The sequence below is a fragment of the Taudactylus pleione genome, unplaced genomic scaffold (assembly GCF_031769625.1).
Source record: "Taudactylus pleione unplaced genomic scaffold, aTauple2 ptg001023l, whole genome shotgun sequence".
NCBI lineage: Eukaryota > Metazoa > Chordata > Amphibia > Anura > Myobatrachidae > Taudactylus > Taudactylus pleione.
In genome coordinates this window covers 344608-360218 of record NW_028285424.1, presented here as the reverse complement: position 1 = coordinate 360218, position 15611 = coordinate 344608, and the positions used below count along the sequence as shown (strand labels likewise).

The window sequence follows — 15611 nt, the reverse complement described above, 5'->3', positions numbered from 1 at the left end:
CATTCCGATACAGAACACTGAGTCATGTCAGCTAAGTGTCATCACTACTCTCCAGATATAACTTCTATCTAATGATAATAATAATAATTATTGTAAAACCCTGCTGTATATAGCAGTACTGTGACGTGCAGAGGCGCATGGCGCTACGTGTGCTCCGGTAACCTGTGCCTGTGTGGGCTTTTATAATATGTAAAGGACAAGTAATCGGCACATTCATAGCACTGTAACGTATTTCTCAGGTGATACAATGTGGCACCGAAGCACATGGCAGTATAGGTGGTGACATAGGTGCTGCTTGGGTAAAGCTCACAATGCCAACACTGTACCAGGTCACTAAGTGTCACCAGCTCCTAGGGAATTAATATGCTGTATACTGGTCCAGCCCCTTAGCGAGATCTCATACGGGCCGCCATTGTCTTAATGTCCTAGTGGAACTCAGCGCTACGCAGTTCCCATCACTGTTTATTCTGATTAATACTTCCAGAAGTAAGAAGACATCAATGGGCGTGACTCAGAGCTGCACGCTACGCCGGTTTTCTCAGCTGAGCGATTATCGGCCGTCTGTGCATGCGTCAAGGTACATCACCATAGTTGCTTGCGGCGAGTATTTATTCCCAGTGTGATTGATAGTCTGGGAGCATTTGGGGTGGTAACGGGGAGTGTTGGCTAAATATTCAGACGTGAGGCGACAGTTTCGGGGCGTCGCGTCCTGTGTTTGCGATCCCGTACGCAGTGGCGGTGGCAGTAGCGTGTGACTCTGAATCAGGCAGCAGTGCCAGCAACGTTTTTCATATAAAAATAGCACTGAGTACCACAATGTACGCCGCACGAGGGGGCCGCAATGTACGCAGCACGAGGGGACCACAATGTACGCCGCACGAGGGGGCCACAATGACCACCGCACGAGGGGGCCACATTGTACGCCGCACGAGGGGGCCACAATGTACGCCGCATGAGGGGGCCACATTGTACGCCGCACGAGGGAGCCACAATGTACGCCGCACGAGGGGGTCACAATGTACGCAGCACGAGGGGGCCACAATGTACACAGCATGAGGGGGCCACAATACGCCGCACGAGGGGGCCACAATGTACGCAGCACGAGGGGGCCACAATGTACACCGCACGGGGGGCCACAATGTACGCCGCACGAGGGGGCCACAATGTATGCAGCATGAGGGGACCACAATGTACGCCGCATGAGGGGGTTACAATGTACGCCGCACGAGAGGGCCACAATGTACGCCGCACGAGGGGGTCACAATGTACGCCGCATGAGAGGACCATAATGTACGCCGCACGAGGGGACCACAATGTACGCTGCATGAGGGGGTCATAATGTACGCCACATGAGGGGGCCACAGTGCACGCCGCACAAGGGGGCGTGGTCATCCTTTCCTTATGGGAGTGGCCTTCACCCAAATACAAACTACCCAAATGACCGAACAACATTCACACCACCACCAGCCCATCCCACCGCCACATGAGAACCTGAGATACCCACACATGGGCCTTGGACAGAGAGCCCCCCTCCTCCCATGTGTAACAGCTGCACATCTGATATTAGGGTACTTTGGTTCAGAGCTGCTCGCAAGTGCACAGCCTGGAACTCCTGGCGTTTGTGGGCGGCCCTACTGACATCACTAGTGATGTCAGTAGTGGACCTCCTGCTCTATTAGAGCAGGAAGTCCACTTGGGCTTGTGGGAGCCGAGACCCTACCACAGGGTCTCGTCGCAAGTCCAATGGTCGCGATAATCGCAATGGACTCCAGGCCGCTCGCACAAGCTGTGGGTGGTCACCCACAGCTTTGCGAGCGGCCTGGAGTAATAAAAAAAAAACATGCCCTGATTCAGAGCGAGCGCTCGCCAGCAGCGAGCAGCTCTGAATCAGGCCCTTTGTCTCCACTGTGACCCCTGCAGTGAAAAAAATCAGAATTTTGTCTATAGATTAAAAATTACACATTAGAAAATAAATTTCATATTATCGTCTTTTATCAGAAATGTGGATTTAAGCTGCTGGTAGAAAATGTGGAGTATAAGATTCTAACGAATCAATGTAGGTGACTAAGTAAACAACATTATATATACTTTTGTATAACCCATCTGCAAGTAGCGGTGACTGCGCTAATGTGTGAGCGCTCCTGTGTTAATGTGAGTCTGTCAATCAGAACGGAGGAGATGCTAAATTCATCTTACAAATGTACTATGTGTATGTGGTGAATGCACCAGAGCGAAGCTGACCTGTAGTGATTTGGAAGTGACCTTATTGTCATGACTAAACCGATACTTGAAGCCAACCTGCTCCTCTCTCCATGCCAGATTTATGTCATACCCTGGGCAGCTGAACTGCCTGGCGTGCGTCACGTGCCTGCACAATGTGTTATTCCTGTATGTCTATAGGCCTTTCCCTTGTGCTGTGTGCGGCCAGTAATGTGACTGCATATCTAGTAATGTCACTCTTAAAATGGGAAACACGGGGAGAGCCGGTGAGGTGTGAAACATATTCTGTTTGAGGCTGGCACCGTGCCCCAAGTGTCACTGCTCAGCCGATGAGAGGGGAACGGAAGGAGAGGGAGCATGAAGGGAATGGAGGGTGGGAAGAGGCTCACCTAGTATGTGTGGCATAGAGGATTACACGCCAGAGAGACAAAATAAATTCATCCCTAATAGATCATGTTGAGTTATCGTCATGTCCTGGGTCTGGTGCATGTGGCACAGGGGTCTCTGGTTGGGACACCCTAATCTACAAGCTACTTTATCTTCTGATATTTTGGTAAGTGGTGCGGTATGTGCTATATCTAGCCTCCGAGTCCACAGCGCAGGAAGATCACGTTCATGACAGGCGTCATCATTGGCTCACATACTCCCCCCCTCCCCTTCCCTTTAATAACTGTCTTACTTTTTAAGGCAGTAACGTGACCCATGACCATGCACAGTTGCATTGGATATTGTATTTACACATCAGACACTGTGTCCTCCATGTCTGCGCACTGACCTGTGTGATATATGACCAGGACCTAGTTAATGTTACCATGCCATGGGGTGCAATATCACTGAGCCAAAAGATCAACTTGGTTGGCTAAAGAACACAATATCATCAAGCGAAGAAATGTCACTGAGCTACAGAGTGCCATATCACTGAGTCACCAACACAATGCCACCAAGCCATGGAGAGGAATGTCACAGGGCACAATGCCACCAAGCCATGGAGAGAAAAGTCACAGAGCACAATGCCATCAAGCCATGGAGAAGAATGTCACTGATACACAGAGCACAATGCCACCAAGCCATGGAGAGGAATGTCACTGATACACAGAGCACAATGCCACCAAGCCATGGAGAGGAATGTCACAGAGCACAATGCCATCAAGCCATGGAGAGGAATGTCACTGATACACAAGAGTACAATGCCACCAAGCAATGGAGAAATGTCACTGATACACAGAGCATAATGCTACTAAGACATGGAAAAAAAAAGTCACAGAGCACAATGCCACGAAGTAATGGAGTGGAATGTCACTGATACACAGAGCACAATGCCACCAAGCCATGGAGAGGAATGTCACTGATACACAGAGCACAATGCTACCAAGCCATGGAGAGGAATGTCACAGAGCACAATGCCACCAAGCCACGGAGAGGAATGTCACAGAGCACAATGCCACCAAGCCATGGAGAAGAATGTCACTGATACACAGAGCACAATGCCACCAAGCCATGGAGAGGAATGTCACTGATACACAGAGCACAATGCTACCAAGCCATGGAGAGGAATGTCACAGAGCACAATGCCACCAAGCCACGGAGAGGAATGTCACAGAGCACAATGCCACCAAGCCACGGAGAGGAATGTCACAGAGCACAATGCCACCAAGCCACGGAGAGGAATGTCACAGAGCACAATGCCACCAAGCCATGGAGAGGAATGTCACAGAGCACAATGCTACCAAACCATGGAGAGGAATGCCACAGAGCACAATGCTACCAAGCCAAGGAGAGAAATGTTGCAGAGCACAATGCTACCAAGCCATGGAGAGGAATGCACAGAGCACAATGCCACCAAGCCATGGAGAGGAATGCCACTGATACACAGAGCACAATGCCACCAAGCCATGGAGAGGAATGCACAGAGCACAATGCCACTAAGCCATGGAGAGGAATGCACAGAGCACAATGCCACCAAGCCATGGAGAGGAATGCACAGAGCACAATGCCACCAAGCCATGGAAAGAATTGTCAGAGTCAAAAGAACAATGTCACTGAGCCACAGAGGACAATGTCGCAGAGACATTGAATCACAGGACATAAGGCCACCAAACTATAGGGAAAAAAGTAGCTGAGCCAAAAGAACAATTTCACTGACCTGTAGAGCACAATGTCACTAAGGATTCACAGGCAGCATAATCAGTGCAGGAATTAGGATTCTCAGGCAGCATAATCAGCGCAGGAATTAGGATTCTCAGGCAGCATAATCAGTGCAGGAATTAGGAGTCTCAGGCAGCATAATCAGTGCAGGAATTAGGATTCTCAGGCAGCATAATCAGCGCAGGAATTAGGATTCTCAGGCAGCATAATCAGTGCAGGAATTAGGAGTCTCAGGCAGCATAATCAGTGCAGGAATTAGGAGTCTCAGGCAGCATAATCAGTGCAGGAATTAGGATTCTCAGGCAGCATAATCAATGCAGGAATTAGGAGTCTCAGGCTGGATAATCAGTGCAGGAATTAGGATTCTCAGGCAGGATAATCAGCGCAGGTATTATTTCCCTTCTCTCTTGGCGGCTGACATCTTCTCGCACAATGAATCACATAACTCACAGGCTTAAAGATCTGAGCTATAGACTGAGGGCCTGATTCAGCAAGGATCACAATATAGTGTACGCAAGCCGCTTTAATATGAATATAATCCATAGCGATCGCAATGCCGCTGCACCACTACATAAGGACGCCCACTTCACTTACACGCATATTCGTAATGTTTAGCAAGACTGCGAAAACATCGATACAATCGAGTACCATCGGACCCATACGCACAGTTAAGGCAGGTCAGACCCTACTCAGGAATTAATCACTTCAGCGCACGCTACAGAGGCCTCAGGCTGCGTATGGTATCGCAGTGGATAATTTCTGCACGCCCATACAACAGCATTGAAACGCACTGGCACGCCTGCGTCCGGCCGACCAGCCCCCCCCATGCTTGCCGACATATAAATTCTCATTCCCGGGAGACGCCTGGGGAGAAGCAGGTGGCCGGAGTTAGGGGTGGGGCCTGCCAGGTTGCATCATTAAGCCCCACCCCTCACAGGAATTCACTACAATGCATGCACATGCGCAGAACGCAACAATCGGCTGATTGCGTGCGTATATGCAACTGCGTTCCTTGCTGAATCAGGCCCTGAGTCTCCCACTTTCCTGGGGAAGATACCATAGGTATGCTGCGATAAAAATAGGGATGCATACTCTGTGTGAAAGAGCACATAAACCTCTCAGCACTTAGAGTCGGGGATTGAATAGACAGGGCATTTATGGAAGAAGATTGTATTCCTCACACACTGATAGCGCTGGCAGCTGTGTTGTCACAGTATTTGTTCCCTGTGTAAAGCGTGACATGTGGGCTTATTGCATATTCTCTCCATCCTACCAGTGTCCTACCATATATATCAGGCCCAAACAACGCTACAAGGGGCACCGTTATCACAATCCGCATTTTTAATACAGATGTGATAAATATTTTTCGCCTAAATTTTAATTATGAAAATTTATATTTTCATGCAAATTTACTATTTCGCTTGCTGGGAGATGGGCTCCAATAAGCCAGTGCACCTGTGCCTCCATTTTCCGGCCCATCGGTCATCGGGGGCAGACATCCCTATCTGTTAAAATGTGCAATATAGTAGCCTTAAGCTACTATACGTTAATACCATCTGCAGATGGCATTACTTATCAGGGCCAAGCGATGCATTCCGGAGCTTGGTAAATCGGACTGCATACCAGCCCCCATAGACACCTATGGAGCCTGTATTTGCAGTCAGAAGTGGAGGGACTGCCGCAATCCATCCATGGTACAACTGGGGGATCCTTAATATTTGCAGGTTGTCTGCAAAATTGGTTGTTTTTCGGGGGGAAAGATCCTGCATGTATTGATACATAAGTATGCCCCAAAGTGCTGTGAGACTAGTCCCAGCATACACTAGCAGCTTCTAGAGGCTCATTATGTGTTACATGTCCTGGTACTGGCATACTGTACGTTCCAGGTTTGTAGAGCAATTATAGCGTGTATTGTACAGCCAGAATTACAGGCAGGGTATGTCAGACTGACAACTGCTAATGGAAAACTCTAGATATAATAATAGTTATTTCTATAAATATTTATATATTTCTAATGAAGGATATTATTATTGTTAGCTCTTATATTTAAGGTGCTACAACGTGTCTGCATACGTACAAAATACAATGGCTAACCATAGCACAAGTACAAGACATTACTATAACACCACAGGTAGGAGAGTAACGGGGATACAAGACATTACTATAACACCACAGGTAGGAGAGAAACGGGGATACAAGACATTACTATAACACCACAGGTAGGAGAGTAACGGGGATACAAGACATTACTATAACACCACAGGTAGGAGAGTAACGGGGATACAAGACATTACTATAACACCACAGGTAGGAGAGTAACGGGGATACAAGACATTACTATAATACCACAGGTAGGAGAGTAACGGGGATACAAGACATTACTATAACACCACAGGTAGGAGAGTAACGGGGATACAAGACATTACTATAATACCACAGGTAGGAGAGTAACGGGGATACAAGACATTACTATAACACCACAGGTAGGAGAGTAACGGGGATACAAGACATTACTATAACACCACAGGTAGGAGAGTAACGGGGATACAAGACATTACTATAACACCACAGGTAGGAGAGTAACGGGGATACAAGACATTACTATAACACCACAGGTAGGAGAGTAACGGGGATACAAGACATTACTATAGCACTACAGGTAGGAGAGTAACGGGGATACATTACTATAACACCACAGGTAGGAGAGTAACAGGGATACAAGACATTACTATAACACCACAGGTAGGGGAGTAAAGGGGATACAAGACATTACTATAACACCACAGGTAGGAGAGTAACGGGGATACAAGACATTACTATAACACCACAGGAAGGAGAGTAACGGGGATACATTACTATAACATCACAGGTAAGAGAGTAACGGGGATACATTACTATAACACCACAGGTAGGAGAGTAACGGGGATACAAGACATTACTATAGCACCACAGGTAAGAGAGTAACGGGATACAAGACATTACTATAACACCACAGGTAGGAGAGTAACGGGGATACAAGACATTACTATAGCACCACAGGTAGGAGAGTAACGGGATACACGACATTACTATAACACCACAGGTAGGAGAGTAACGGGGATACAAGACATTACTATAACACCACAGGTAGGAGAGTAACGGGGATACAAGACATTACTATAATACCGCAGGTAGGAGAGTAACGGGGATACAAGACATTACTATAACACCACAGGTAGGAGAGTAACGGGGATACAAGACATTACTATAACACCACAGGTAGGAGAGTAACGGGATACAAGACATTACTATAATACCACAGGTAGGAGAGTAACGGGGATACAAGACATTACTATAACACCACAGGTAGGTGAGTAACGGGATACAAGACATTACTATAACACCACAGGTAGGAGAGTAACGGGGATACAAGACATTACTATAACACTACAGGTAGGAGAGTAACAGGGATACAAGACATTACTATAACACTACAGGTAGGAGAGTAATGGGGATACATACAAGACATTACTATAACACCACAGGTAGGAGAGTAAGGGGGATACTCGACATTACTATAACACCACAGGTAGGAGAGTAACGGGGATACAAGACATTACTATAACACCACAGGTAGGAGAGTAACGGGGATACAAGACATTACTATAACACCACAGGTAGGAGAGTAACGGGGATACAAGACATTACTATAACACCACAGGTAGGAGAATAACGGGGATACAAGACATTACTATAACACCACAGGTAGGAGAGTAACGGGGATACAAGACATTACTATGACACCACAGGTAGGAGAGTAACGGGGATACAAAACATTACTATAACACCACAGATAGGAGAGTAACGGGGATACAAGACATTACTATAACACCACCGGTAGGAGAGTAACGGGGATACAAGACATTACTATAACACTACAGGTAGGAGAGTAACGGGGATACAAGACATTACTATAACACCACAGATAGGAGAGTAACGGGGATACAAGACATTACTATAACACCACCGGTAGGAGAGTAACGGGGATACAAGACATTACTATAACACTACAGGTAGGAGAGTAACGGGGATACAAGACATTACTATAACACTACAGGTAGGAGAGTAACGGGATACAAGACATTACTATAACACTACAGGTAGGAGAGTAACAGGGATACAAGATGACAATATGGATGTACATGTCAGAATAAAAATCTCATGGCAGACAGAAGAATTCGGCATGAGACAGGGATGACAGACATGAATATAACAGTTATGGATAATAAGATGTAAGGGTACACCAAGGCCAAAATGCGTACAGCACCAATTCTGTATAAGACAAGATAGGGACACGTGAGGAGGACAGATAGTGCATAGAGCTGAGACATACGGTAGAGGACCCTGCATGTGAGAGCTTACATTCTACTAGAGATCAGCAAGTCTGAGAACCGAACCCACCCGAACATAGGGGATCAGAGTAGGATTCGAGTCAGGCTCGGGTTTTCCCACCTGACCTGGAATCCAAAACAAGGCAAAACATCATCATCCCGCTGTTGGATTATCGCGGGTTTTGGATTGTAGTGTTCCCTATAGCTCCGGCGGCAGGCAGGGCGCCGGAGCTAGAGAGGGCAATGTTGTGCGCGCGCCTTCGCCTTGAAAACGGGGAGTGGAGATCCGAACTCAGGCGTGCCAAACGGTCAAAACGGGCGTTTTAAGGGTGTGCATAATGATGTTTTTTGTGTAAATCAGGCACCAGTAGAAACAGTTGTTGCACATGATAAGGAAAAGCCCATTGTCATGCCCTTCTTATGTGTGAAATTATTTCTACCCAAATCCAGACAACAATTGTCAAGCCATTTGTACCCATTGTCATGCCAGAATAAGAAGAGGTAGGGACCTTAACCTACTAGGAACCTCCACGTGTTACATCATCTACAGCGCATCCATCCAAAGATTTTGCCAAATTCAGAAAATTTGGCTAAAAAAGTAAGAACCCAGCAGTCCAGCATCAGCTAGCTCCCTTCTCTCTGCTACATCCAAGCACCTGCCATCTTCACCACCAACACCTTCATCAACTATAACCTCAATCATGAACGGAAGTAGTTCTGCATCCAATTTGATTAGGCTAACTCAGGACCCGATTCAGAGCCGCTCGTACGCGGCCGCTCGTTCGTTCCGAGCGATGTTCGCACAACTGCGCATGCGTATGGGTTGTAATACGCATGCGCGAACCTGTCATTGCCGTCGGAAATTGTGTGCTCGCAAAATAGCGAATGCCTGCTAATTTGAGTGACAGAATGAGGCGTTTGTGGGTGGTAACAGGGGAAGGTGCTTGAAAACGGGGAGTGGAGATCCGAACTCAGGCGTGCCAAACGGTCAAAACGGGCGTTTTAAGGGTGTGCATAATTAACAAAGCAGCGTCATCGACCACGTCACTTGGTTGTCTTTTAGCCTGAACTGCTCGCATGATTGCGGTAGGGAAATCCTACCACAAGCACTGCGAGCAGTTCATACGCCTTTCGATGTACTCGATTAATCTAATAAATAGCAGAGATGACGTAGGATGCGAGCGGCCAGGGGGCGGTTTATAAAAAATAGCGAGCGCATGTTTCGTTCGAACGTTCAGACATAGAGGCGTCAACAGACCGCAAAGAGCGAGCGCTCTATTTAAATATCCGGCCCCTTTTTCTGAACGAGAGAGCGCAAATACCGTCCGGCTCTGAATCAGGCCCTCAGTCCTCCCCTATCAAGGATTCCTCAGAAGAATCCTTGATAGGGGAGGACTGAGTTAGCCTACTGAGGAAAACTACTAGTAGTTTAAAAACAATTGACTGTTAAACAATACTTTGCAAGGGGGAGCAAGTATGACAGCAGTCACCCAGTTGCACAGCGGATCACTGACGCCATAACATCTTTGCTGGTATTAGATGTTCGTCCAATATCCACCGTTATTGCAGTGGTCCTGTGTCCCCACTACCAAATCCCATCTAGATTCCACTTAACTACAAAAGCAATTCACAGCCTGTACAAGCGGAACAGGGCAAACGCAAGATTACATAACTGTAACAGCGCACTGGGTGGGTGCATTGCCTTCATAGGCACCAACAGCAGCAGCAGCATCTTAGAAACAGCAGCTCATTCAGAGGCAGTACCACCGGTTTCACTAAGAGGTACACAACTGACAAACTTTTAGGTGAATTCCAACACGTCCCATATTTTGCTCACACAATCAACTTGGTGGTGCTAATTTTTTTTTTTAATGACAGGGCCGTGCAGGAGATGCTCTCTGTGACCCGAAAAATTTCTGGACATTTTCGCTATTCAGCTGGCACATGTAGAAGATTGCAGCGGCTGCAAGAAATGTTGAATGTGCCCTGTCAGCAGCTGAAGCAAGAGGTAGTTACAAGGTGGAACTCCACCCTTTATATGCTTCAGCGGATGGAGGTACAGCAAAAAGCCATCCACAGCTACACAACAAACTATGACAAGCTCAGTGTAGAATGCTTTCCGCGTTATGCAAAGTGCTGAAACCCTTCGAAGTTGTCACCTGTGAAATGAGTTCAGACACTGCCAGCTTGAGTCAGGTAATTCCCCTAATCAGACTGTTAGAAAAGCAGCTTGAGAAACTGAAGGAGAGCTGAAACAAAGCAATTCGGCTAAGCAGGGGTTAAAGTCTATTAGGAGACGGAACCAGTTGCACCTCCTCCGGGCCACCTTAGCCCGGCACCACAGGGAGGTTTCATTTGCCGGGCACCCACTGAGATTTTGTTACCAGTAGGCAACAGGCTCCTGACCCACAGCGAGAGCCGTGGGCTGGAGCTCACTTCTGAGCTCCGGGCTTCCGGTTGCCGCAGTGTGCACTATGGGAGAGGCGTCGTGATGTCATGACATCACTCCCATAGTTCCGAGGAGCAGTCAGGCTGAACGGACGGCTGTGGACACAGAAGCGGAGTTTAAGGTAAGTTTTGTTGTTTTCTTTCTTTTTTGTGTGCGTGCGTGTGACTACTACAGGGGACATTACTACAGGAGGCACTACTACAGGGGGCAGTACAACCGGGGCATTACAATTGGGACATTACTGCAGGGGACAATTCTATTGGGGGCATTACTACAGAGGGCACTAGTACAGGGGGCATTACTATTGGGGGCATTACTTCACGGGACATTACCACTGGGGGAATTATTATAGGGGACATTTCTATTGGGGGCATTACTATCAGTGGCATTACTACTGGGGCATTGCACGGGGGGCACTGCATAAGGGGCACCACTCATGGGGGCACTACATACAGTAAGTGGCACCACTAATGTGGGCTCTGCATAAGGGGCACTACCACTGTGTGCACTGCATAAGGGGCATCACTACTGGGGGCACTGCATAAGGAACACCACTAGTGGGGGCACCACTACAGTGGGCATTGTGTAAAGGGCACTACTGCTGTGGGCATTGTATAAGGGGCTCTACCACTGTGGGCATTGCTTATAAGGGGCACTGCTGTGTGTCACAACATGAATAAGGGACACTACTATGTTATGTAATGTGAAACAGGGGCACTATGTGCGGTGTCATGTGAATAAGCTTGTGCTACTGTGTGGCGTATGTCGGACTTGTAGATCTAGTCCTTTATTCGCTTCGCCAGGATCCAAGGGTTGTCAGGACCTTACAATCGGATCAATACACTTTGGCGGCTGTGCTCGATCCTAGGTTTAAGTCATACGTCGTGTCTTTCTTCCCAAAGGACACAGATCTGAAGAGATGCAAAGATCTGTTGGTAAACAAATTGTCAGCTCAAGTGGCACGGGATGCAGCGATGGCTCCTCATTCAGTTTCAGTGCGGCTGCCAAGAAAAAAACCTACAAGTGATGCAGATGAGTCAACACAACTACGTTTTGACATCTGGTCGGGTCTAAAAGAATTGCCTACAATTAATTAGACCTCTACCATGACTCCATCTGATACGGTCCTCATTCAAAGAATGGTTGAGGACTATTTTAATGATAACATCCTAATAGGCATGTCAGACAGTCCGTTTCACTACTGGTAGGAAAAAAAGGCAATTTGGAGGCCCTTGCACAAACTGGCTTTGCTTTACTTGAGCTGCCCACCCTACAGTGTGTACTCTTCGGCACAGCCGGGAACCTTGTCAGCGATCGGCGTAGGAGGCTGCTTCCTCAAAACGTGGAGATGTTCATCAAAATGAATTACAAATTCCACGAGGAAGACCTTTACCGCCAATTACGTCCAAAAATTACAGAGGCACCTGTAATGGTGGATTCCAGCAGGGACGAATTAATATTGTGTGAAGATGATGTACACACTGATGAGGAATCGGATGATGATGGCGACAACATCTTGCCTCTGCAATGCCAGTTTGTGCACGGAGAGATCATTGCCAACAAAGTCAGCTGCCCGTTGGTAGCTTGTTTTGTGGAGACCCAAACAAACCAATCGCTTCAGCCACAATTGGCAGTCCCTGTCGCTGAAGTGATTGGTTTATTAAACTGTGCATGTCCTGTATACTATATACTACATAAGGGTGGATGGACGGGCCCAAGGACAATTCCATCTTGCACCTCTTTTCTTTGCATTATGTGCTGTTTGGGGCATTGCTGTCTGACATTTTTAATTTTATAGTTTATTAAACTGCCATCCTGTCTGCCACTGCTGTGTGGCAAATGTTTCATAGATGTCCTATATTTTTATAAACTGCCGTGCGTTTGTGCCGCTGTTCTGATGCTTCCTTATTTTTTTTTTTCATACTGTATTTATTTTAACTAAAATCACAAATAGGTATACTTGCAAAATACTCTTATGCCATTTTTCAACCTTGATTTGTAGATACCGACCTGGTGGGCTTGGCTTTCCTTGATCATAACAGCCATGTTTGGTGAGATGCAACTCGAGCACCAAATGGAGAGGATATTTTGTGACGGTATCTGGAGATATTCTCCCACCTCCCCTCCAAGCCTTCCTTTACATAATCACAGAAGCACAATGATAACATATGATTAGTACCATACCTGCCCCCTTCCTGTTCAGAGCTTCCGTTTTGTGTGCTGCCACAGACTGCATCTCCTGCCCCTTTCATTTTTTATTTTTTTTTAAACGTGGAACCACCAAAGTGCACAACTGGGGCAAGGACTGCTGTGAATGAGTCCATTTTCTTTGTAAATGAATCCCCTCCTCTCTCATTTGCTTTGGAACCCAAAACTTAAATTAAATATACTACGAATCAACCCTTCCTTTCCCTGCCTTCAACTACAAACATATTCCATCTCCCTCAGGCCTCTTGATTATTGAAATAATTTGTTTCCTGATGTGCCACGTTGGAAGTCGCACTGCCACAGCTGCTGAAATCTTCTACATGCGGTTGGTGCATCCCAAAAATGTCCAGAAATTGTTATGGCCACAGACAGCATCTCCTGTATGCCCCTTTCATTTTTTTTTTTAAATACTGATCCACCAAGTTGATGGGGTGGGCAAAACATGGTAGATTTTAAAATTTACCTAGCTCCCCCCAACCCCAATCGGTTGCCCCAGAACCCTGGTGAGTTGATAGACTGTTATTATTATTGGATAATGTAGATGGTGGGTGTCATGCGAGAGACCAGAAATATGAGCAGCAGCGCAGAGCATCTTCCTGCCAGTATGTGTGCAATAACGTACAAAAATAGTTGTGTATATTGATCACATATATATTTACATATTACATACGGTGCATAAAGCAGGCTGAGGTAACCTGAGGCATGCCACCTGTTGTTGACAAATTACTTCCAGGAGGCCCAGCAAACAGCATGGATGTTGGGAGTTGTAGTTCAACTGGAGAGCTACAGGCTGCTTTCATCTAATGTAAACAGCAAGTCTTGCTCCCATTATCCCTAACAACCTCTCTAAGCACAAAGTAAAAATCTGTTTACAGTGTGTACTAGCAGCACCTCCAAAAGCAAGGCACCACATTTCTATTAGATGTATAAAAAACCTTCTCCAGATCAAAGATGTCTTTCAAGAACTGGAGAACTTGATCCTACCTTGATCCTCCCTCATAAATTTTCTTAAGAATCAAAACATTAAAACAAATAAATTAAAAACGAATCAATCCTTCCGTCCTTTCCTTGTCTTCAGTCCATAAACCTATTCCAACTCCCTCTGGCCTCTGACCTAGTTGTTGATTAATGAAAACATTCTTGGTTTTTATACTTCCTATGGGGTCGTAGTGTTAGTGCCGCCCACTGCTGTAGCTTAGCTTAGTCAGCCAGCTAGCTCAATGCAACCTTTTGGTCTTAACTGAATGAAACCAATATTATGAGCTGTGAGGTGGTCAAAATTGACTGGAAATTACTGGAAATAAATGTTATCGAGGTTAATAATACTGTAGGTAAAAAACAGGCCCAAATTATGTGATTTTAGCTGTTTTTATGAATTTTTTTTAAAAAAACTACAGATCCAAAACACGCATGGGCAAAACCAAATCCAGATCCAAAACACGAAGGAGATACAGATCCAAAACAAAAACAAGGGTGGCGGCCCACATCTCTACATTCTACAGGGAGAGGGTAATGAGACAACAGCAGCCAGGGGGACAATATACATAGGGAGACACTAAGGTGCAGAGGTCTGCAGGATGGGTGCGTGAGCCTGCATAGTGCTGGGTGGTGCTGGGGCTGCATAGTCCTGGAGGCTGGATGGTACTGGGGCTGCATAGTGCTTTGGGCTGGGTGGTACTGGGGCTGCATAGTGCTGGGGGCTGGGTGGTAATGGAGCTGCATAGTGCTGGGGGCTGGATGGTACTTTGGCTGCATAGTGCTGGGGGCTGGATGGTACAGGGGCTGCATAGTGTTGGGGGCTGGATGTTACTGGGGCTGCATAGGTAGGGTGCTGGATGGTACTGGGGGCTGCATAGTGCTGGCAGCTGGATGTTACTGGGGCCTGCATAGTGCTGGAGGCTGGATGGTGCTGGGCCCTGCATAAAGCTGGGTGCGGGATGGTACTGGGGCTGCATAGTGCTGGGGCTGGATGTTACTGGGGCTGCATTGGCAGGGGGCTGGATGGTACTGGGGACTGCATAGTGCTGGGGGCTGGATGTTACTGGGGCCTGCATAGTGCTGGAGGCTGGATGGTGCTGGGCCCTGCATAGTGCTGGGTGCGGGATGGTACTGGGGCTGCATAGTGCTGGGAGCTGCATAGAGAGAGCTTACATTCTACAGGGAGAGGGTAATGAGACAACAGCAGCCAGGAGGACAGCATACATAGAGTAGACACTAAG

At 47.0% G+C, this 15611-nt stretch overlaps 1 protein-coding gene across 1 annotated transcript in view; it reads right to left on the bottom strand.

Annotated features, from left to right (window-relative positions):
- PDE2A (phosphodiesterase 2A) overlaps nucleotides 1-15611 on the bottom strand; it is a 794043-nt gene that overhangs the window by 724283 nt on the left and 54149 nt on the right. The gene's annotated exons all lie outside the window — the stretch shown is intronic.